Genomic DNA, 23,804 nt, shown 5'->3' with positions numbered 1-23,804 from the left:
CTCATAAAATGTCTGAAGTAGTAAAGGTGAAAAGCAGTAGTAAAGGTCCTTTTGTTTTCTTCTTTGTAAAATAGGAATAAAACTTGCCTTATGTGTTGATCCTTCTGAATCTCAAATAGCTGGCCCAGTACCTGGCATAATGAGTGCTTGACCAGTTTTTGTTATTTGAATAAATGAAAGTTTCAGGTACTCCCAAATACAAGGCCATCACTAGGAATGCGGTCACCAATGTCCATCGTTCCCTCACTCTCTCATTTTTTCTTGTTCTTTGTGCTTTTCTATCCCACTGTGTAGCATTTCGTGTTTATATATTATTAGGGGTTCAGCTAAATGTAAGCTTCAGCTAGAAACAGACTGTTTTGGGAGGTGTAGCTAACACACCTTTTTCTGATGGAAGCATTCCTGGGTTGGGAAATGGTCTGTCCAGGGCCATTTGGTCCATCAGTTTGTGGTTTACAGCCCAGTTCTCCTATTCATGTTTGTGCCCTAATAGTACAAATCTGGTTGCTTTTCTCTCTTTAGATGCTTCCTATCTGGGCCCCTGGGATTGACTGACAGGGAGGTGAGAAGGGGAAGGAGAGGGAAAAGCTTCACATCAGCATCGGGCAGAGTCCCTGGCCTGGCCTTCCCATTAGGAGTAGCTATGGCTACCCTGTGTACAGAACACAGAACATGATCTTGGAGAAAGTAGCATCAGCATCTTGCACGTCTTTCCAGTTTTTAAAGACTGATGGGACAAACTTTGAACAATAGAGACATGGGGAGGTAAAGTGGCAGCTGGTGGAGGGCTCAGGGAACATGGCTGGGTCTGAAGGGAGGAGAAACGTGCCATGTGGCTGAGAGAAATGCTGGAGTTTCAGAGCAGCAGTAATTTTACACTGAAAATCCTAATTACGTGCTGGCTGTTTAATAAAAACATCCTGTAGCAAGATTACTATATATTGACTCTGTATCTGAAATGTAGAACATCTTAAATACATATGTCATCATAGATGGGTGCTACATCTTAAATTTTCTGAAAAAGGAAATTAGATGTTTTTAGTAGCAAGTGCTCAGAGATTTTCCAACAGTGCATGATCAATTCAGTCACCTGATTAAATCTGTCATTTGTCAGTCTTGGTTTTCCTGAACTCTTGAAATTCATATGGAGAAAAATGTTTATATTATTAACTCCTTGCATATAAACCCACTGTGAAAAAGCAAAACAACGACAACATAAACTGGTGGCCAGGATGGTTAGGTGGGATTCGTACAAGCTTGTTTGCTTCCTGTCCCGAGGTGGAAGCCATGTCCTGGGTTTCTAAGTGTTGGAACCTCATGACTTTGCATACAGGAGCATCACTTTCACTGCTTTGATGACAGTTAAAATGACCTTGAGTTAGCCGAGTGTCAGTGCTTCTCAGACTTTAAAGTGCTCCTGAATCCCCTGGGGATGGTCTTAAAAGGAGCTTCTGATTGATCAGACCTGGGCCCAGGCCTGGGCCTTCACCGCCTAACAGTCTCTCACGCAATGCTGCTGCTCCTGGTCCCGGAAGAGCAAGACTTGCTGGTATTGCTTCACTTTCTTACTTGCCCTGCACTCTCTAGTTCTGTCTCTATGTTTCTTTTTTCTTGTTTGTGGTACTGGGCCTCTTGCATGCCAGGCAGGTTCTGCCACTGAGCTACCCACCTAACCCCTCAGTGTTCCTTTGATCCACACGTCTCTGTGTCTCTCTGCGGTCTGTTTCTATTGCTGTTTCTTTCCTTCTCTGACATCTCCACCTTTCTCTACTTCCTTCCTCTCTGCTTTTCCCTTCTCTGCCTTCCCTTTTTCTTTCTATTCTCTCTGCCACCCTGCCCCTCTGCTCATCTTCTTTTAGTCTTCCCCTTCTTTCTTAGTCAGTTTTTTTTTTGTTACTGTAACAGAAGAGTCAAGGCTAGTAATTTTTATAAAGAAAAGAGGTTTAGTAGTTGATAGCTCTGGAAGTCTAGGAGTATAGTGCCAGCATCTGCTCAGTTTCTGGTGAAAGCCCTGTGCTATTGTGTGCGTGGCAGAAAAGCGGAAGGGTAAGTGGGTGCCTGTATGGGGACAGAGGAGGAGAAAGCCCTGTCTTATAATAACTACCTTTGTCCTGCAAGAAATGCCTATCCATTCATGAGGGCTCTACCTCACAATCCAAGTGTCCCTTAAAGGTCCCATCCCTTGTCAATACCATTGCACTGGAATTGCATTTCACTGTGAGTTTTGGCAGAGGCAAATCATATCCAAACCATAGTACCTCATCCTCCAACCCCAGCCCATTCTCTCTCTCTCTCTCTCTCTCTCTCTCCCTCTCTCTCTCTCCCTCTCCCTCGCTCTCACACCCACACACACACACACACACACACACACACACAGAATCACATGATTTAGGAGAATTGTTATTTTGAATGTTTGCTTACTTGTAGTCTGGGGCAATACCAGGTAAGAGAAGCTCAGTGAAGAATGTTGACCAGTATTTAATTATGTTGATGATATATTTCCCATTTTGAGTCCAGATTAACGTCTTCTTCCTTCCTGTTCTCAGAGATAAGAAAATGCCAAAGATGGAGGAGTGGTTGTCTGAATTATTATTTACCCTCAGGATTCTGGACACTGGGAAATCCTTCTGGAGTAATCAAGGAGCCCTCAAATGTATTAGAAAAACACAGACCCCTCCATACAATGGTAATTCAGAGTCCATAGTCTTAATTTCCTCCCCAATTTAGTCACTGCCTTTTAAGAAGCCATACCTCTTTGTGCCTCCAAGAGTTAGTTGTGATAAGGTTCAGATCAACTAGCTCTTTGCATGAGTTTTGTAAACCTTGACTGTATCACTTCTCCATCTAAATCTAAATGACTTTTTCTGTGAAATGGGCCTTGATGTGTTCTGGTTTTAATTTGAATTATCCAAACAAGTGGTGGTGAAGTCTAAAGAAAAAATCTAAAGAAATCTAAAAAAAAAAATCTAAAGAAAAAATCATTCTTGCTTACTTTAGAAACATTATTTAATTATAATAGAATTTCCTTCCCAGTTTTCTTGGACTGGTATTTGACAGAGTTCAAAATTTTGGTGCCATCATTATTTAGGTTCTATATCTAACAACTGATAACCTGAGACCTAAATGGTCCAACTGGGGGCCTTTCACCTTCTAGTGCTCTGGATACTCTTTCCCACTTACTACGATTGAACAGAGGTCAATCAATAACTATATTATAAGATCTTGAAACATCCATGGTTTTGGTTTTGGTGGAGGAGAAATGAAGATGCAGGAACTGAAATGAGAAACTGAGTTCCTTATGTTCTGGAACTTTTTTCTATAAATGATTCCTTCTTGTTGGATGTAGTAGTCACACACACTGGCACTATTCTGAATGTTCCTTGGATTTAACATCTCAATCATCACATATTACATGTTTTCTGTTATTTACTTATCAAGAAACCAGAGATGATTCTCTTTTGAGATAAGACTTTCAGTTTTATTCAGGGAAGCCTTTGGGTAAGTATATAATTACAAATGCAGTGATATGTGCAGATTGGTATATATTCTGTCACTGGTATCGTGGTGAATGTTCAGATGGCAGAGAGGGTAAGATTGGATAATATACAGTTTAGTCTTTATGTAAATTCTTCATTTATCTCACAGAATAGGTTTATCTTGTTTTAAAGAAATGCAGTATTTAGGAAGTCAGGTTCTACTGAAGAGCATATAACGAGGCTGTTGTTTACAGAGGTCCAAGGAGGGTTAAGCAAGCTGACAAAAGATGACAAGCCACCTAGGACCAGCATCACTGGGAAGCTGGCACCACCTCCCCAGGTGAGGAGAAGAGGGGGAAATAGTGTCACGGAAGCCTGATGAGAGCTTGTGGAAGAGTTTTGTGATCGAGGGAAGCTACTGAAGACATCGCAGGGAGGAGGACGAGCTGGGGTGGTGGGAGAGATGGGGAATCTCTGACTCCTCCCTTCCCTTGCTTTCTGATCTCTCTGAGTGCCTCACCTGGGCGGAGCCCAAACAGGGGGCACTAGAGCCCAGCTGTTCATGGACAGCTGGGTGCAGAGGGAACTGCTAAGGCAGGGGGTGGAGGTGGAGGGTGAAGATGGCAAACTACACAGTCAGCATAAAATGGGTACCTTTTGATTTACAGGTAGAATTCAGCCTGAAGGTAAATTGCAGCATTTCTGCGATTTCATCCCATGTCTACTATACAGTTCCTTTATTCTTATGTGTGTATTTTTCTTTTAGCATTTATCCCTTAAGCTTTTTATAGATAAAAATTTTCACTGTGCCTTGTGAATCCCTTAAGGAGAAGGAGTTCTATCTCATTGCTAAAATCCAAATTCAGCTTGTTCTCTAGATCTTGTTTACTTCTGTAAATCTTTATTACACTCAGGAAAAGGAGATGAGCTAGCTAGTAGTGTTGACATTTCTTTTAAAGCTGATGAAAGATATTTTAAATTAAGCATGAATCTTTGAAGAACCTGCTGGTTCTTCATTTTTAAAACATTACTAATTCTCTGAAGTACATGGACTGTGTGAAGAAAGGAGTCTTTCTACTTCAACACCCCATCTTCTCTTTTGAATGCTCTGTTACTAATCTAATTATAGTACTTGTTACAACTGATCACACAGAGCAATAATCTTTTTTCAAAGATTTCTGTAGTGCACGTACCTTCATGATCCTCCTTGGATCTCCCACCACCTGTCTAAAGGTTCACCAACTCAGCTTCATTGGTGACACATCTGAGTCACTTATTGTGCTGTGGGAGTCATCCCCCAAACAGAGAGTCCTGCTAAAACAAAAACAGCAACAGTGCAAACCCCAGGAACTCACAGTGTATTTACAGGCACTTTAAATATAGCCCTATTTGTGTCCTGGATGTGAGTCCTGTAGCCTTGCTGTCTGTCACCCCTGATAAGCCATCTGGAATGGAGATGGAGCCAGATGTCTTGCTAGTCACCTTGGATCATTTCTAGTCTTGCATCTTCATATTTTCTCTAAAGTATAAATACTAGAGTCTCTTTTATTAGCTTTTCAAATATGAATTTTATAAAAAGGTTTTGTGGGGTTTTTTTTGTTTGTTTGTTTGTTTTTGTGAAGAGTGGGTTAGGACAGACAAAAAAGCAATGGATGCTGTAAGTATTAACTCATTGCAAAGCCAGCTAAAAGTCTTTTAGCTCTTTAGTCAGATCTAAAGTGAACCAACTACCATTGTAGCTTGAGAAAAGAACTTCGAGTGCCTGCATCTAGCTCGGACACGTAGGTGGAAAGCTGAAGTATGGAGGGTATTTATTTTGCAAGTATATTTTCCTGAAGTCTTGAAATGCATGTTGGTAAACATTTTAAAGTCTTCACACTCTTTTAAGTGTTTTTGCACATTTTTCAGCACCACCCACTGTTCTATGAGTTTAACACATCTCACTAGACGAGTATTTACATGTTGTAGTGCACATACTCAAATGTGATTTCACAGTGATATCACAGCATCCTGGTTACCATGATGCGAGAGAAACATTCTTTGGAGTCTTCTATCATGGTGGTAAATTTTAAAATAAAACTACTATGTACTTTTTTTTTTCTCTCCTACATACTTGCTTACTTTCTCCTCCTCGCTTTTCACACTCTCTCTAGTGTGCGCCCTTTCTCTTTCCCTTTCTTTTCCTCTCTTACCCTGCAGGGAGACACTCTGTTTGCTTAATAAACTCCCTTATGTGATTAAAAAAAAAAAAAAAAAAACCACCATGTATTGTGAAGCTTTTGTGATCATGGAAAAAATAAGTTGAACAGAAGACAAAATATGCCAAGTGGCTATTTCATAGATATTGGGTTTCTTATGAGGGTATCTGAAAAGTGTGACCTCTACTAAGTTGCATTTTCCATCCTTGTTTGCTTTATTCACTTTGTCATACATACATAACATCGTAAATGTGGAAAAATACCTAAAAATGCAAACCTCAGACAGTGTCTTTGTTGCACTATTTCACATATTCAGTTCTCTTACAAAGAAGAATGAAATTGGGGGGACAAACTGTTGTGTTTTTTTGTTTTTTTTTTTTTTTTTTTTCATACTGGGATTGAACCCAGGGGTCCTTAACCACTGAGCCACATCCCCAGCCCTTTCATGTATTTTATTTAGAGACAGGGTCTTACTGAATTGCTAAGTGCCTAACTAAGTTGCTGAGACTGACTTTGAACTCGAGATTCTCCTGCCTCAACCTCCTGAGTTGCCGTCACTGGGATTACAGGTATGCACCACCACACCTGGTCCCCTTTTGTGTTTTTTAAAAGATCTGTTGAGATATAATTGACATATAATAAGCTGTATGTACCTGAAGTGTACAATTTGCTAAGTTTTGACTCCTGTGTACACTGATGAAAAGGTCATCATAGTCAAGCTAGTGAGCACTCCAACCCTCCAAGAAGGTTTCCTGGTGCCCCTTATTGTCCTTCCTTTCTTACAGCACCCTACCCAGACAACAACCAGTCTCCTTTGTTTCACTGGATTTCCAGATTTTTATATTGAATTATTGTGTCTGGCCTCTGTCACCCAGCATAATTATTTTGGGATTTCTCCATGTAGTTATTTATCTATAGTTCATTCCTTTTTATTGCCATTAGTATTCTACCGCATAAGAGACAACACAATCCATCCCCCTCATCCTGAACATTTGGACTGTTTCCAGGGTTTGGCTCTTACAGACAAGACTGCAGGTTCTTGTATATGGGCCTTTGCCTGGATTGTCCTTTTCTCATGGGTAAAAATCAAGGAATAGAATGGCTGGGTTATATGGTAGGTATATTTATAATTTTTTAAGGCAACTGTTAAACCCTTTTTAAAATGGTTGTATCATTTCACATTCCCTCTTGGAATTTGTGAGTTGTGGTTTCTGCATAACCTCGCCAACACTTGGTAGGTTTGGTCAGTCCTTAATTTTAGTCTTTTTCATAGTTGTGTAGTGGTAGCACATTATGATTTTAAATTTGTATGTTTCTAGTGACTAATGATATTGAGCTTCTTGTCATGTGCTTCTTTGTTATCCATATATCTTTTTTGGTGACATCTCTCTTTTGCTAATTTTTTTCATTGGATTGTTTATTTTCTAATTTTTGACTATTGAGAACTCTTTATACCCAGAAGTCCTATGTTTGATACATGCTTTGTGAATATATGCTTGGTAAAGATTTTCTTTCAGTCTGTGTCTTTTTATTCTCCAAATTCTTGGTTTGTTGTTGTTTTTTGCCCCCTGGTACTGGAGATTGAACCCAGGGGAACTTGACTGCTGAGCTACATCCCCAACACTTTAAAATTTTTTAAAATTTTGAGATGGGGGGGGTCTCTCTAAATCTCCCAGGCTGATTGACGTGGGCCTCTTGCCTCCACCTCCAGAGTAGCTGGGATTACAGGTGTATGTCACCATGCCTGGCTCCTAATGGTCTTTAAAGAAACAGTCGTGAATCTGAAATTGTGAATTTGAAGCAGTTTTTAATATGAAGTCTAATTTATCAATTTGTTATTCTATAGAACATGCTTTTGGTATCATACATAAAAAATCTTTGCCTGTCTCAAAGTCACCAAAATTTTCTCCCACTTTCTTCTAGAAGTTTTATACCTTAGGTTTTATATTTGAGGTCTATGGTCAACGTTTATTTGATTTTTGTATTTGGTGTGAGATGTAGATCCATGTTTTTCTTCCTTCCTGTCCTCTTCCTCCTCCTCTTCTTTTTCCTCCTCCTCCTCCTCATTATCAGACATACGAACATCAAATGGTTCCAGCACCCTTTGTTGAAAAGTCTTTCCTTTTCCCATTGCATTTGCTTTTTGTGCCTTTGTAAAAAATTGGAGGATTTCCTGATTGGGCCCTTGTACTTTACTGTGATGTTGTTTAGCACTGTAAAAACAGAAGAAGAACAGTTAAAGACTAAACTATCTGGAGGAGCAAACCAGACCCTTAGTAATCTGGCCCTAGTTTCATTGTCCTAGACCATCTGTCACAGCTTGTCCCCTGCCTCCTGTCTTAGCCTAGTGGCATTGCTCTCTGTCCTAGCACCATGCCCTTGGCTCTCCTGCCCCAGCTTTTCCACAGCTCTTCCCTCTGCTGGGCTATTCTTACCCCAGTGAAGAGTGGGAGGAGCTGCCCAGGGCCCAGTTTCACTGCCCCCTCCTTTGTGTCCCCAGGGCTCTGTAGATAGACCTCTACTGAGTACTTACAACATTTTATTGTGAATATCTGCGTATCTGTCTTTCCTAAGCTATTGTCTAAGAAGATAGGACAGGGATCATGACTCATTCATCTTTGTATCCCAGTGGCCAGACCGCACTAGGTAAGAAAATGTTTTAACAGTGGGTGATGGAGAGGAGGAAGAGGAAGGTAGCAGTGGGTGTTTTAAGAGAAAAACTGTTGAGAAGAAAATACATTGTGATTAGATTTGGTTTGTCTTTTGGAGCAGAGTCATAGGGCTATAGACATCTTAGTACTGCATAATATTTCATGGGATTCTTTATCAGCTTCACAGCATTCCTGGATGAAATTTAGCATTATTTTTCTACACACTTAAATGAATTTAGTAAATGACAGAGGAAAATAGCAGAAGACAGTACTCAAGAAAGGGTAGTTAGGAATGGTGTTTCAATATGTATACATGTAAAGGAAAAGAGAAGAAGTTGTTGAATTAACAGCTGCTGCTGTGACACAAGCTTTCCTTTTGGGTTGGTTTTACACAGTATTTAGCACTTAGCCATGTGCAAATAGGTGTTTAATAAATATTTGATTGACATGTGCCATATTTTGTGTTACTGCTTTAAGCCACTTGGGGTAAGTGTCATTCAATACTGCTTCCTTTTTACACATAATTTCTTTTTTTTTTTTCCTTAATCCTGATGAAAAGAGGTTTAATTCAAAATGTGCATGGTATCTAATTTGGGCTTTGCTTCTGTGTTATGTCATTCACTAAGGTTTGGCAATAGTTTCTAATAGACTAATAAATTCAAATTAAAAGGAGAAGTGATTGGAAGTAAAACAGACAAATATGCATGTACACATGTTAATATCAATACATAGATTTCATTCTTTTCTTGTTTACAAGAATGGACTTCACCAAAGAGAACAAGATTTGTGTTCTTCGAACATTTGCAGAAACGGCCTCTAAACAGAGGCCCTGAGCCCATTAGCACTAATGAAAAGAGTCACCCAAGGGAATAAGATGGATGGCTTATGTTTGTGTGTGCTAATCTCATGTATGTTTTCTGCTACAAATAATTTCCCAAAGCTTGCTTCTGTGTTTTCAGGTTCATGTGCCTTTTTTCTGGTAGCTAAACTGTTAGGAATGATACGTGTGCTTCTTTTCTACCCATTGTTCATGGCCTCAGTTCCTAATTTTGAATATCTGTTGAATAAATCTATCACACCAGAGTTGTTCATTTGTATTGATGGTTTTGAAAGACAACTAATGCGTATGTGTTTTGGACTGAAATATTGATGTCTCAGTGAGCAGGGTACCCTTGTACCTAGCTTTGAGAATGTTGGACTTCATTTGAAAACAAACAGGAAAACCAAACAAAGAAAAAAACTTTTTAAAAAGCACTACCACCTGACATATATTGTTTTAGAAAATATTAATTTTATGTAAAAATAACATGATCTAAATTATTATTTGAAGCTAGTCTTTTTTTTTTTTTAAACATTTTTTAGTTGGCAATGGGACTTTATTATTATTATTATTTTTAATTTATTTCCATGTGGTGCTGAGAGTCAAACCCAGTGCCTCACACGTGCTAGGCAAGCGCTCTACCACTGAGCCACAACCCCAGCCCTTGAAGCTAGTCTTATTGCAGAATATCAAGGAAGTAGGTCTTCTGCTTAGGATCCCAGAGACTGTAGGCTCAGTTAAGTGGGCAGGATTCTAGAACATGTGCTTTTTCTTCCTTCTCAGTTTGCATTTAAGCAGGCCATTTTAAATCTGTTTTATATATTGGACTTTGGTTAAGATTTTGTTTGATGACGATGAAGAAGAAGGAAGGGAGGGAGAGAGAGGAAAGACTTACATGTTTTAGATTAGGAATCAGATTTGTTTGTTTGTTTGTTTTGCTAGGGATTGAACCCAGAGCCTCATGCATGTTAGTCAAGTGCTCTGCCACTAAGCTGCACCCCCAACTGCCTGGGAATCAGATGTTTTAGAATCAGACCCAACTCTGCTAGCTCCATGTCATCTTGGGCCAATGACTTCTGAGCCTTGATTTTCTTTTTAGCAAATAGGGAAGGGAGGAGAGGTTTATAGCAGATGATCTTAAGGTGTGTGGCATCTCTTCCATATCCTGTGTGTTGCTCAGAATGGGGGCTGCCTGAGCACACTCATACAGGTTAGAGTCCTCTGCCCTGACCCAACCACTCATTCCCTGGACCAGATAGTATCATGAAAGGACATTTAGGGCTGGGGTTGTGGCTCAGTGATGGAGTGCTACCTTGCCATGTGAGGCACTGGGTTTGATCCTCAGCATCACATACAAATAAATAAATAATTTATTGTGTCCATCTACAACTTAAAAAAGAACAAAAGACATCTAAGCCTGACATGAAGAGTTTCCAGTGTCTTGGAATTTTCCTCTGTGTTGAATGATGCCCACTAGCCTATTGTAATCTGTAAACACAGCTTCTCTGGTTACTGATGGGCTCCTGCTGGACAGTTGGCAGGTGGCACTTGACCTTACCAGGAGCTGGATTCTGTTCCTGGATATCTGCCTACATATTTACTACTTGTTTCCTGACAAGCAGGTTATTGCTCTTGGGTCCAGACCAAATGTCTGCCCCACCAAATGTCTTAGGCACTAAGAAAACTATGAGTGTATACAGAAGCACTTGTTTTCTTCTTCTTCTTTTTTTTTTTTTTTTTTTTTTTTTTCAGTGCTGGGGGTTTAACCCAGGGCCTTGTGCTTGCGAGGCAGGCACTCTACCAACTGAGCTACATCCCCAGCCCTGAAGCACTTGTTTTCTAACTCCAGTAAAATATGTCTCTTGGATTCTGGCTGGGTAGCTCTTTTCCTTGACCCATTCACTAAACCAATGTGCCTGATCAATTTCCACATGTGAGAAGCCGTCACAAAGGCTGTTATGTAAACAAGTGAGGTACATGACTAGAGTCAAACAGTTTTTCTTCCCTGATATGATTCTGATATGATGCCTAAAATAGCCACTAGGGGTAATGGAACAGATTTTCTTTAAAAGCTTTTTCAACTTCTTTTCCTTTACTTACTATTTAATGTTAGTCATTCCAATCCATAGTCTAGAATTCATTCCAAAGTCTCAAACCGATTATTAGATAAAAATTAGGCCAAACTATTTTTCCCTTGCAGTGGAGTGTTATTAATTAAATAATGTGATTATGAATTATTAGTATTGATTTCTTAGGCATTAATTTTGTCATGTGTTTAAGTTATTATTATTATTAAACTGTATAACAAAAGAGATTGGAGAAATAGTTTACTTCTCAGGTAAGATTCCATCCTACTTTCATTACGGAGCAGAAGGTAGGAGATGTGATCACTGCATAGAACCGGGAGAAGCTGGAGAGTAAACAAGGACAGAATCAATAATAGGAGCCCATTGGGAACTGAATGGAAGCCACAAGCCAGGAGGGTCAGGGATCATGGCGGTCCTCATTCACTCTGCCTGTGGTTGCTCTGTGATGGGCCAGCAGACCATGGATACCTTACGCTGAATGCGAACAATTACTTCAAAATAATAAGTTCCTTGGCATGAAATATTTCATCTGCTGAGTAGAAGAATGAGTTTTGTGATCTATGAGTATATTATTGGCTCAGGACAAGACTTTCTTTCCTAATTGGGGGTGCTTTGCAGGACCACTATTAGCATACCAGCCCATTCCTCTTGTGCTGCACTGCAAATTGCTGATTAACTGCTTTTATGTATGCAGAGCTGACAAGTGTCCTCATTTAGAAACAAACAGTAGTGCTCTAAGGAACTAGTCAGAAGTTCAAACTGACATTTAGAAATTGTAAACCCACAGACTTCATGACAAGTAATGCTGTCAGTTTAAATTATGGCTTTTCTACCTAGAGATAGGATAAAAAGAGCTGGTAATACAGCCTGTGACCAGTGTATTAGAGAAGATTCTGCTCTAGTGAGCTGAGAGATTGTGCTATTTGGATCTAACATGCAGTTGCACTTCCTTTTCCTTGGATATTTTCTGGGTGATCAACCAGTGTGAAGGGTTGACACTGTGAGTGGTTGTAACAGATGCATATTAGTTCAACCAAAAAATACTGTGTTTTTGCTTTTAGGGGAGAATTGTGAATGACTGAATTAGGAAATTGAAAGGAGAATTTAATTCTCAAAAAAGGTACTTTATCAGAACACAGCAAGGTAGCAACAATTTCACTATCTGGAAAGATTGAATTATAGAAAATATGTGGAATAAGGGTAAAGAAGACCCATGGGGAAGAAAACAGTTCCCTTCTTGCTTTTGGTGTCTCCTTACTAAAAAATGTCCCATCTCGTTTTTAACCATCTGCCTGGCATTCTGATGAACTTTCTCCAGTTAAACCAAGGAATTGGATCTCATGTTGCATCCCAGTGGGGCCTCACCTCCGGCTCTGGAGTCCTTTGTGACTGAGCCCTGGTGATGGGGTGCCCACACTGGTGCTGTTGGATGGGTGGTGGGGCCAGTTACTTTCACCTATTTCTTCTCTTCGACTACTTGATGGTATAAGGTCCTTGGAATTTTGGACTGTAAAAAATTCAATTGAGTTTAAAAAAAAATCTGACTGGAATTGACAGAAATTTGATAGAAGTAATTTCCCCCTAATGACTATACCAGTGACTCATGTAGACAAAGGTTGCTTTACGAGTCACTTGGGAAGTATGTTGCAGTGGAAAGTCGGGAGCTGGGCTTAGCACGCCCTTCCATGCCTTAGGGGCCATCTTTCAGTTTTCTTAGTTTTTCCATCTGTAAAATGGGGATACTTATTCATATGTGTTTATAGGTTTATTGTGAGGCTAAAATGAAATTGGAATGATTTTGTGGACTCTGATTTTTATGCAGATATTTTTATGATTCTAGGCAGCATAGAAAGGGCCAGCTTCCTGGGTGCATCACACTTAGAAGGAATTCTGTCCTTGGCTGTTTTCTTTTTCTTTTCTCCCCCCCCCCCCCCTTAACCTTCCTTCCTTCCTTCCTTCCTCCCTCCCTCCCTCCCTCCCTCCCTCCTTCCCTCCCTCCCATCCTTCTCCCCGCCTCCCCACACTCCCTTTCTTTCTTTTGTGTTGAGACAGAACCCAGGGCCTCTCCCATGCTAAGCAAGGGCTCAACCACTGGCCTGTAATGCCAGTGCCTGTGCTGAGAATTGCATGCTGTGTTGTTGCCATCATTTTATCTTTGAATTTGTATTTTGTAAGTGAAGTCAGACGGAACAGTAAAGATGTGCTTGGAACATGAACCAGCTTTTCTCCTATTCATTGCTACAGGATCTCAGCTGACCACTGCCCTGCTTCTGTCCAGGGACTGGTGCCACCCAACCCCCCGCAGGGCTCCTGTGTGGACACAAGAGCAGTAGGATTGGTGGACACTCTGCACTGTGATGGTGGACACTGTACACTGTGAGAGTCTGCACAATATTAAGTAACAAATAAAATGAAAAACCAACAACATAACTTGTTGAGAGAACACACACAAAAAAGGGAAAAAGCTCTTTTTTGTACTTTTAAAAATAAGAGACCCAAATTTTTTTATTTTTTATTGCCCCCACAGATTATATGGCTATCCCAGAAAATATACAGCCAACTCTATTTCAGAGCCCTTAGCGTTTCTCAGAGCATGTCCAGGCCCCCATGGCGTAGGTAACAGTGCCTGTGACCAAGGCATTTGTAGGGATAGGGAAGTCGGTGTGCAGAGTGAGAAGCAAGAGGCGGGTGCAGTAGGGAGCTCGCCCGTGGTGTGCCTGTATTGGACTGTAACACCGCGCCCCTCCAGGAAGGGCACGTCCTGTTGAAAACAGAAAGATGAGCTCTGAGACTGGGGAAGAAAGGAAGCTGGAGTGGGAGCTAGAGAGAAGGGTTTTGGTTTATTTTTCAAAAAACACCAAGCATGTATAAATGTTAATAAGAGGAAGTTAGTCAAGAGGGAAAATCTAAATACAATCACTTGTAAAATATTTACTGAAAATTCATCATATAGGTTTTGCACTCACTCTTAAGGTTCCAGAGCTTTTCCTTTTCCAAAGCTCCAGAAGGTGCCTTGGACTCCATTCTTTGTCCCCAGACTGGGGAGGGCAGCGTGCTCCGTTTCCTGTGGCTGGGGGCCATCCCTGTTTGGCTGGCTTTCCCGCTGCCCTGGGCTGGTGCTGAAGCAGAAGGCCTCCCATCCGCTCCCCTGGACTCCGCGGTGAGCAGGGTGATCAGCCCTGAGCAGCGTGTTTGCGAGTGAGCTCTGCTGTTGGGCTTTTGAATATGCAGCCGCGCAGCATGCTGGGGCAGCTGTCAGACTGTCTCCTTCCAGGATCTGGGACAGCTTTTGGCAGCAACTACTATTTTTTTTTTTTTTTTTTTTGACTCCCTGGGGAATTAGAATTAATTGGCTTCCACTTGAATAGAATATTTATCAGAATCTGAAAGCAGTAAGTAGGCATATTTAGGATCACTGTATTTTTTTAATCAGTAAAATGGGAATAATAATCCCTACCTCACAAATTGTTGAGAGTAGATTAAATTAGGTACAGTGTGTCAAATGCCCCGCACGTATGTGGCACACACATGCTTGACAAATTATCAGCTTCCTTCCTATTCCTCTTTTGTTTGTTTATTTTGAGGTGCTGGAAATGAAACCCTCCTCAGCCCTGTCTTTTGTTTCTAAATTAAGTGTTGTGTAGATATAACTATCAAGATACATTAGAGTTGGTCACAAAAAATACATGCAAAGTCAACTTAAGCTTAATCGTGCCAGTGGAATCGATATTAAAAGAAAGCTTTCAGTAATAATTCCATGTCCAAAAGGGGAAAATACTTTTGTAAAGACATTATCTTCAGTTTATTTTTTAAGATTTCTTTTTCTCCATAATGCTTATTTAAATAAGGACCAGTAGAGTTTTGAGCTCTGTAGATCACCCTTTTCTTATTTGTAAAGTATAATAAAGTATAGTGAGTATAATAATACATAGCACAGTGTTCTTGTGGAGTTTATGTGAGAATAGTGGCACAGTGGAGGTATTCAGTAAATATTAGCAATAATTATTACTTTCTGCAACAGCAATTACTTTTAGGTTATTTAAGGATCCTGGTTTTTTAAAAATTACTTGTTCTCGTGTTTGTGATAGGAAATTACTTATTCTTTATCCTTAAAGATGATTAAGATATGTTAGTATATATTAATTACATAAGGTAGATTCTATGAGTCACTTGTCAATTCTATCTGCTTGTTTATTTATTTATTGTGGTAAAAGACATGCATCATAAATTTGCCTTTTAACCTTTTAAAAATGTGATAAAATATATACAATTTACTATTTTAACCACTTCTAAGTATGTGATTCACAAGCATGAAGTAGATTCATAAGTATATTCTTAACTGTGCAAATACCTCCCATCACCCCAAACAGAAAAGCCTAACCCATTATGCACTGATTCTTTCACTAGTCCCTGATAACCCCTACTTTACTTTCTGTCCTTCTGAATTTATCATTGAAGGTACCTCATATAAATAAGATCATACAATACTTGTCCTTCGTGTCTATCTTATGTCGGTTAGCATGTTTTCAAGGTTCCTCCATGTTGTAGCAGGTATCAGAATTCCATTCTTTTTATGACTGAATAATAGTCCCTTTTAGATATATAGATATCTCTCTATAGTTATCTGTAGCCACTCATCTGTTGACAGACACTTGCTTGTTTATATTTTTGTTGATTATTATGAATAATACTACTGTGAGTATCAGCATGCAAGTATCAGCTTGAGTCCATGCTTCCAGTTTTTTGGGATATATAACTAGAAGTGGAATTATTGGGTCATATGTTATTTCTATGATTATATTTTTTTGTTGTACTGGGGATTGAACCCAGGGATGCTTTACTACTGAGCCACATCCCCAGCCTTTTATTTTGAGACAGGGTCTCACTGAGTTGCTTAGGGGCCTAACTAAGTTGCTGAGGCTGGCTTTGAACTTGAGATCCTCCTTCCTCACTCTCCTAAGCTCCTGGGATCACAGCATGCACCACCACATCTGGCTCTATGTTTAACTTTTTGAGGAACCACCAAACTTTTCTGTGGTGGCTGCACTGTTTTGCATTTCTACCTTCAGTGTCTGGCAGTTCCAGTGTCTCCACGTCCTTGCCAAGACTTGTTGCGCCCCTAGTACCCTAGTGATGTGAAGTGGTATCTCATGTGGTTTTATTTGCATTTTCCAAATGACTACTGACATTGAGCATCTTTTCATGTGCTTGTCACCTGTGTGCCTTGTTTGGAGAAATGTCTGTTAAATTCTTTGTCCATTTTTAAAATGCATTGTTTATTTCTTTTGTTGTTGAATTATAGGATTTCCAAAGATGTATGCTGGATATTAATCCTTAATCAGATATAAGATTTGCAAATATTTTGTCCCATTCTGTGTATTATTTTTTCACTCTCTGGAAGTGTCTTTATATGTTCAAAGGCTTTTAGTTTGATGAAGTCCAACTTATTTTTTTTTTCCTTTTTGTTACCTGTGCTTTTGGTATCATATCCAAGAAATCATTGCCAAATCCAGGGTTGTGAAGCTTTTCTCTTGTATTTTCTCATAAGAGATTTATCATTTTATGAATAGATCTCACATTTGGTCTTTGATCAATTATGAGTGGATTTTGACATCTGGTATAAGGTAAATGTTCAGCTGCACCTTTTGCATGTGACTCTCTGGTTTCTGCAGTACTCTCTGTTGAAAAGCCTGTCCTTTCTCCAGTGAATGGTCTTGGTACCTTGCTGTAAATCAGTTGATGACATATGTGCAGGTTTATTTTGGGGCTCTCTGTTCTCTTCCATCGATCTTTGTCTGTCTTTGTGTCATTATATACTGTTTTGATTACTGCAGATGTGTAGTCATTTTTTTTAAAATCAGGATGCAGGAGTTCTCCAACTTTGTTCTTTTTCAAGATTGTTTGGGCGAGGTCCCTTGAGATTCCATATGAATTTTAGATTGGTTTTTGTTTTATTGTTCTATCTGCTTTTAATATTTATCTTCATTGAAATTTTAAAAATTAACAGATTGAAACAAATTGCAAGTATTACCGAAAATAAAATCCTTAAGGCTGTATGTGGTTACTAACATAAGACTACACAAAATATATGAAATTGAGCTCTAGTGCATTAAGAAAAGTCCTACTCCACATGTACAGTGAGACTGTGCTGTACTGTAATTGATTTTTCTGTGTACTTTTTAGGGATGTCTTATTGTTTTAAAGCTATATCACTCTAGAGACACTGTTTTGTAGTGATGAAGAGTATGGGTCTGGAATAACACCCCTTGAATCCTGGCTCTGCCATTCACTACAGGTATGACTTTGGGCAAGCTGCTTCTCTCTCAGTCTGCTTCTTTCTTGTGAAAGAAAATACTACCAGAGTTATTTTAAAAATTAAGTGTATAACTCAGGACTGTAGGACTTTAGCAGTGTCAATCATGTCTAGATAGTACTTAGGTAACCTAAGAGAAATGTTTGGGCTAATGTAGTTTCTTTTTAATGGGGTTCTCCTGTTAGGAGGATGTGGGATTCCAAAGAGTGGCCAGTGACCTGCTTCTCCCAGCCTAACCTCCAACAAGTCTTGATTGAAGGTGGCTTCCCGGCTGGGATGTTCTCATTTGTGAAGTAAGGTCTCTTCCAGCTATCGTTCTTCAATTATGTCTTTCTCTCTTCTTTCCATTTTTTTCGTCTGAATTCTCCTTTGGTGCATTTTGAACTATTTTATTCTAACTCCCTCGTTTCATCCTTTTTCTATCATCATCTCATTTGCGCTGCATTTTGGGATTTACACTTGATTTCCATCAGGATTTCCTTAGCTTTTCTTCCCAGCTACGATTTATCAGCTGTGTAGTTTTTGGCCTACTTGTTGAGGTCCCACCTTCCAATGAGGGCCCCCCTCTTTTCTTTCTAATGTTTGTATATAACTTTTTCCCTTTCAAAATTGCCTGGGTGTTTTCTCATATTGTTACCTTTATACCTTATTATTTTTTCTTCCTCTCTTTATCTTCTTCAACATTTTAAACATATTGTTTTAAAACTTTGTTAAATTCCATCTAGCGTGTATGGTACAGATTCTTCCATCTCCATTATACCCTGGGTGTTGACTGGAGTTTTTCCAGACCCTATTTCACTGGCAGACCTTGGTCACTCTTTGCTTTATTCAGATAGCTCATGTCCCCTGAGTAGCAATCATGTGGCCTGCAGCCCAGGCATCTCGAGCTGAGGGGCACCAGTGACTTCTCTTGGTGGCTGAAGCTATAACTGATTCTGGCACACACTCTGCTTCCAGGGGGCTCTTTTGTCTTTAGTTCCTGATCACCTTTCTGACATATTTCCTCAGTGTTCCTGGCACTTGTAGATTCCCCTTCCTTGGATGTAAGCTAGGACGTGTAGCCTAAAATTATTTTCATTCTACCCATTCTTTGTTTTGAAATTGACAGTAGCCCCAGTGCACCATTTTTACCATACTGATTGGAAGCCTCTGTACCTTGCTGGGCATGTGCATGTGCTTGTCCAGCCAGTCTTTAGAATCTTTGATTAATAACCCTCCTTTTCTCAGCCATAGCGTGGTACTTTGTTCATAGTCAGAATTCAGTATTGAACAAATGCGATCTAAGGCATTGGTTTCCAGTTTGGGTGTTTTACAAATCATTGATGAGACTTTAACCTATATTATTGTTTAATATTGCAGTTTTTTGTTTTATTTTTTTCTTAAATGAACAACATACTCTATATTAATTAAAGAGAACTGAATTAGAGGTGGATCATAGAGGGGAGAATATCCAGAAAAGAATACAGTAGAGTGTTTAAAACTATACTGGGAATCAGTGATTCAAGGAGGGAGGTAAATATCAATAAGCCAGTAAGATATTCTTAGACAGAATCAGTGAAAAGCCCCCAGGGATGCTTCTGAAAGGAGAGAGCAGTGTTATCAGCTCCCCCTGTATCAACCATTTGTGTTTTTTCACGAAACTCACCTCCTTATCTCTTTAAGCAGACTCCGATAAAAGATCGCAGACTAAGTAGTATGTTTTTTCTTGACTTCCAAAGCTACTTTAATTTTCTCATAAACACTGAGATAATCTCACTTAAACTAAGTGCTTTTTCCCCTCTCAGGCAGAACGTATTTTACTGCTCCTCAGCTTGAGGAGGGTTAATATTGGCTCTGAATGAACATCTGCTGGCCCCTTATTGACACAGGAATAAATTATTCAGCATGTAGTATTTGGGAATTTAAAAGCTCCATGATGAATTCTACAAAACTATATTATGTCTCTGACATTCTAGGGTTTCATTATTTTGTCTTCAATTATTCACAAAGGCTTTTCACCTTTCAAAGCATGTATGGGATTCTGGAGATCCAGCGAGCCCACAGCTGAAACGATGGGAGACTATATTAAGACATGATCTTCTCCTTTTAGTTTTGGTACTGTTTGTCTTTGGGGAGAACTCAAAAGCCCTTTTTCTATGCATAAAACTGAGATCCATTCACCATGAGAGTGAGCTCTTTGGTTTGGGGAGCACAGGTTGTCAGGAGGTGCCCAGTCCCTGCCTGGTCACTCTGGAGAAGTACTCTTTAAGGATTTCACAGGGATCTTCAAACTTTATTTATTATAAAACATTAACTGGGTTCTCTGTGCCCAGAGTGGCACTTTAAGATCTAATGTCAAGCAAGGGGGTCTCTTGAATGTCTCTTGAATCAACTTCTGCATCTGTTGGTGTGTTAACTCTGGCCTGCTTTGCTTCTGAGTGCACTGTCGTGGTGGTGCCCACTAACTCAGGGGTTCTTAAGAGTGTGCATGCGTGCATGTGCATGCAAGCATGTGTGCGTGTGTGTATGTGTGTGGTGGATCTTATAATTATAGAAGAAGATGATTACAGAAATACAGTCTCATCTTGCTCTGTAGAGCTCAAAGTGTGAACTGTCTTCTGGTTTAACCTAATCCAGACCTCAAAAATATTCCATCATAGCTAAATTTTTCCATCCTTATGATTAACCCCAAGGCAAATTGTTAGAGTTTGAGCAAAACACATCAAACCATGAAAAACCAACTTTTTTGATGACTAAATATTATTAGTCCTTTCAAAGGGCTGGAAGCTAAGAATTGAGATTCATATTTTCTTTTTTTTGAATTTATTTTTAAATTTTTTCCACATTATGTTGGTGCATTATAATTATTCATAATAGTGGAATTTGTTGTTACATGTTTGTACATACACAGAATACAACAATATAATTTGTCAGTATTGTTCTCAATATCTCCCCTTTCCCTGTCCTCTTCCCTCCCCTTGGTCCCTTTCCTCTACTCTGCTTGTTTCCCTTCTCTTTTTATGAGAAGATCCAGATTTTCTTACAATACTAATTCACGGTACAGTGCATTATATTCCTAAAATTGCTAGTGAATTTGCTAGATGCACAGAATATATAATTGGAAGTAAGTCAATATAGCTATGAGAAAAGTATACTCCATCTGAAATACAGTTAATATTTAAAATTGCTTCTTCAGTGTGACTTCTATAGCCTTCTCCCGTTGCTGTTTTATATACAGTGTGTGAGACAGGGACAAAGAAGGTGAGAGATAATGGACCTGTCTCCTTCCTTGCTGTGTCCTCTCTGCTAACGAGTTAGCTACGGAAAGAGGTGCACTTACTCTGAACCTTCTAGACGTGTACTGAACGTGTGCCAATTTTGTACTTGAAGACGGACGGCTTTACTGTCTCATCTTCACTGTAATGTAATGTTAGGTTGATTTCTTAGAAGCGTTGGGCACTCTGCGGGAATTACTAGTACTGCACTGGGATTATGTCATTCATTCACTGCTTATTTTGCCAATTAATGTAAAGTTAATTCAAATGTTTTTTAAGTTATGGTATGAAATGATTTGTTTTCATATTTTGCCCGAAATATGCAATGACATAGATTGTGATAATCACTTACATTTTTATGTAACTGTTTACAAAACAATTTATTTGATCTCACTGTAATCTCACAGTGTCTAAGGGCAAAGGTGTGATGGGAATTCTCTCTATTTCACAGAAGAGTAAACTGAGGCCCATGGAGGTGGTGACTTGCCAAAAAGGTCACAGGGGAAGCTGCAGAGCTGAGATGGGAATTGGACCTCTGGGCTCTTTTCCAGTGCTCTTTTCTGGAACTCCAGTCTGGTCGGATTCTTCTTTGCTTTCTCTGCACTATTCTTTCATACTCTTCAGGCAGATGGATGGGCGTTTGTTTGGTGCTGATAATGGACGTGGATTTCGTGCCCATCTGCTTGGTGGAAAATCAGTGACTACACTGAGCAATGTCCATTTAAAATATTAAATTGCATCAAAACTTATGACATTTAAAGTGCTTTTACAATTTAGTTAAGATAACAGTTTCATCTGTTTCCATGTAATTACAGAGGTTTTGAGTCATTTTAATTTAGCAGGCTGGAAAAATATGACCTCTGGCTACATGGCCTTTTCATTTCTCTGTGTGTGTGTGTGTGTGTGTGTGTGTGTGTGTGTGTGTGTGTAAGTAACAGATGAACTTGGGGAGGTTTCATTACTTTCTGCTCTGCTTTTTCAAGGGCTCTAATTGTCTCCACTGCAACCCCTAAGCCTCCTCCTCCTGTCTGCTGACAGCAGTCAGGATTTCCATGTGACATAGAGCAGCAGATTATTGATTTTGTTTTTTGTGTCAGGGCACTGTGTGTGTCACTTGAGGTGGTCTTGTGGGCATCTAGTTCATCAGTGATTATGCACAGGACCCACTTTAGCTTGAGCTAGGAAGGAAATGTCAAACAGGAAAGGACTGGGACGATTCTTTTAAGAGTGAACATCAGGGAATTTATACTAGAGAGAAACACTGAGCTGTCACTTCTCCTTCAGCATTTCACTTTGATTTCCACTTGGCATGTTTAAAGAGCCTGACATTTCGTTTCTCTGTGTGCACTTGAGCAGGGAGTATGGGATCAGAAGCCATCGATTGCTTAGCAGTAGTCTATAACTCTTAAGTAGCATTTGGTCATGAATGAAAGCTCAGCACGTTTGGAAGTCAGCCCCCAAATAATTGGGTCTCTCTGCAGCCTGTGGAGGTCTGCCCTGCTCTGGCTCAGATGTGGGGATGAGGATCTGGTTCAGTGAGGCTGGAGGGAGCCTCGCCTCCTCTCAGGTGAAAGCTAATTCTAAGGACTTCAGAAAATCTGTGTGTGTCATCTCGGACTCTTTCTCAGCACACTGGGCTTCCCTTGGAATAGCCTACAGTTTTTACAGAATCCTTAGAATTAACCTCTGAAGGCCTTCTAAGTAGTCCTGTGCAGAGAACCCCAGCAAGTCCCTAATAGCAGCTCTTTCCTCAGCCCTCAGCTACATTGTGCCTTTCAAGGGTGAGCAGCACGAGGAAGGACTTAGGCCACCAGGCAGGTGGGCAGTGGCCAGAGCTCCATCTGCTCCTTTTTTTTTTTTAGTTGTCAGTGGACCTTTTATTTTTATTTATTTGTATGTGGTGCTGAGAATCCAACCCAGCGCCTCACATGCACTAGGCAGGTGCTCTACCACTGAGCCACAACCCCAGCCCCACATCTGCTGCTTTTAGACTACACCTTGGGTCTAAGACACTTCTAGTGTCTTAGAAAATAAGGACAGTTTTCTTCTATAAATCTGACCCTGGAGGGAATCTTCTGTCACAGTTCCAGGTGCCGACTCTTAACTGGCTTGGAACAGTAATAATGTGCTTGCCTCGTTCCTGCTTACTTCCCGCTAGAGTGGCAAGTGGGCTTTGGTTTTGATTGGTTGGTACCAGTCTGGTGGGCCTTAGGGGAGATGTCACAACCCCACTGCTTTAAGCCCTCCCTTGTAGAAGTCAGCATAGGTGCTGTTCACCCTTTCGCCCTTCTTGGGGGGCCTCCCCTGCCTGAATGGGGTGGGAGTGATTGGGTGGCTCGGGTGTTAGATGGTTTATGCATTTACATTGTGCTGGACTGATTCAGAAATCATTGCTTCTCTGGTTCTGTGCTGAAACTTTATTAACAGCACTTTAGGAATGAAGTACGAAATGGAATGGAGTGCCCATGAACGCACAATGGTAGAGAAGTAGAAGAAATTGAAGAAGTGTGTGCTGAGGAGAAAAGGGTGGTGGCTTTCAAGAGCTTTTCCTTTAAAATCTTTAGTTTGTTTCCACCCTGATCACCTCACTAAATATTTTTCCTTCCTGTTTTGTTTTACTTGCATGTTTCTTTGCTGGTAATTTTTTTCTTTTGTTTTCTTTTTCCTCTTCAGGTTGTTTCTTTGCTACTATGCCATGCATATCCACAGCTCGCCTCCTCCACCTCCTCCTCCACTCCCCAGAATAGTGGTTGGGCACCTTTATTTCCTCTGACACTCTTTCTGCTCTCTTTCCTTTAAATCATCCACATTTTCTGCATGGTGAGAGTCTTGTATGTTACAGAGACAGGGGTTCTGTGAAGTGTACACCAAGGATGGTCTTTGGCCGTTTTCATGGATACACAGAAAGATTATGTTGACAGGTCCCACTGTTTGTCACCTTTGAGAACTGTTGGTAGCCACCTGCCCTAATAGGTGATAGCTGTGGCCCATCTTCAACCCACTTG

At 40.1% G+C, this 23,804-nt stretch overlaps 1 protein-coding gene across 6 annotated transcripts in view; it reads left to right on the top strand.

The window, feature by feature from the left end:
* Window positions 1-23,804, top strand: part of TTC28 (tetratricopeptide repeat domain 28) — a 603,016-nt gene that overhangs the window by 270,371 nt on the left and 308,841 nt on the right. Inside the window, exon 1 of one of the 6 annotated variants that reach the window (XM_079151222.1) lies at window positions 13,588-13,608. The exons of the other annotated variants lie outside the window; for them this stretch is intronic. The gene's annotated coding sequence lies outside the window, so the exon portion shown is untranslated. Of the gene's footprint in view, window positions 1-13,587; window positions 13,609-23,804 lie in introns of those variants that run through there. 6 annotated transcript variants of the gene reach the window in all.

Source organism: Sciurus vulgaris, assembly GCF_902686455.1.
Source record: "Sciurus vulgaris genome assembly, chromosome: 8".
Lineage (NCBI taxonomy): Eukaryota > Metazoa > Chordata > Mammalia > Rodentia > Sciuridae > Sciurus > Sciurus vulgaris.
This window is presented reverse-complemented; position numbering and strand designations above follow the sequence as displayed.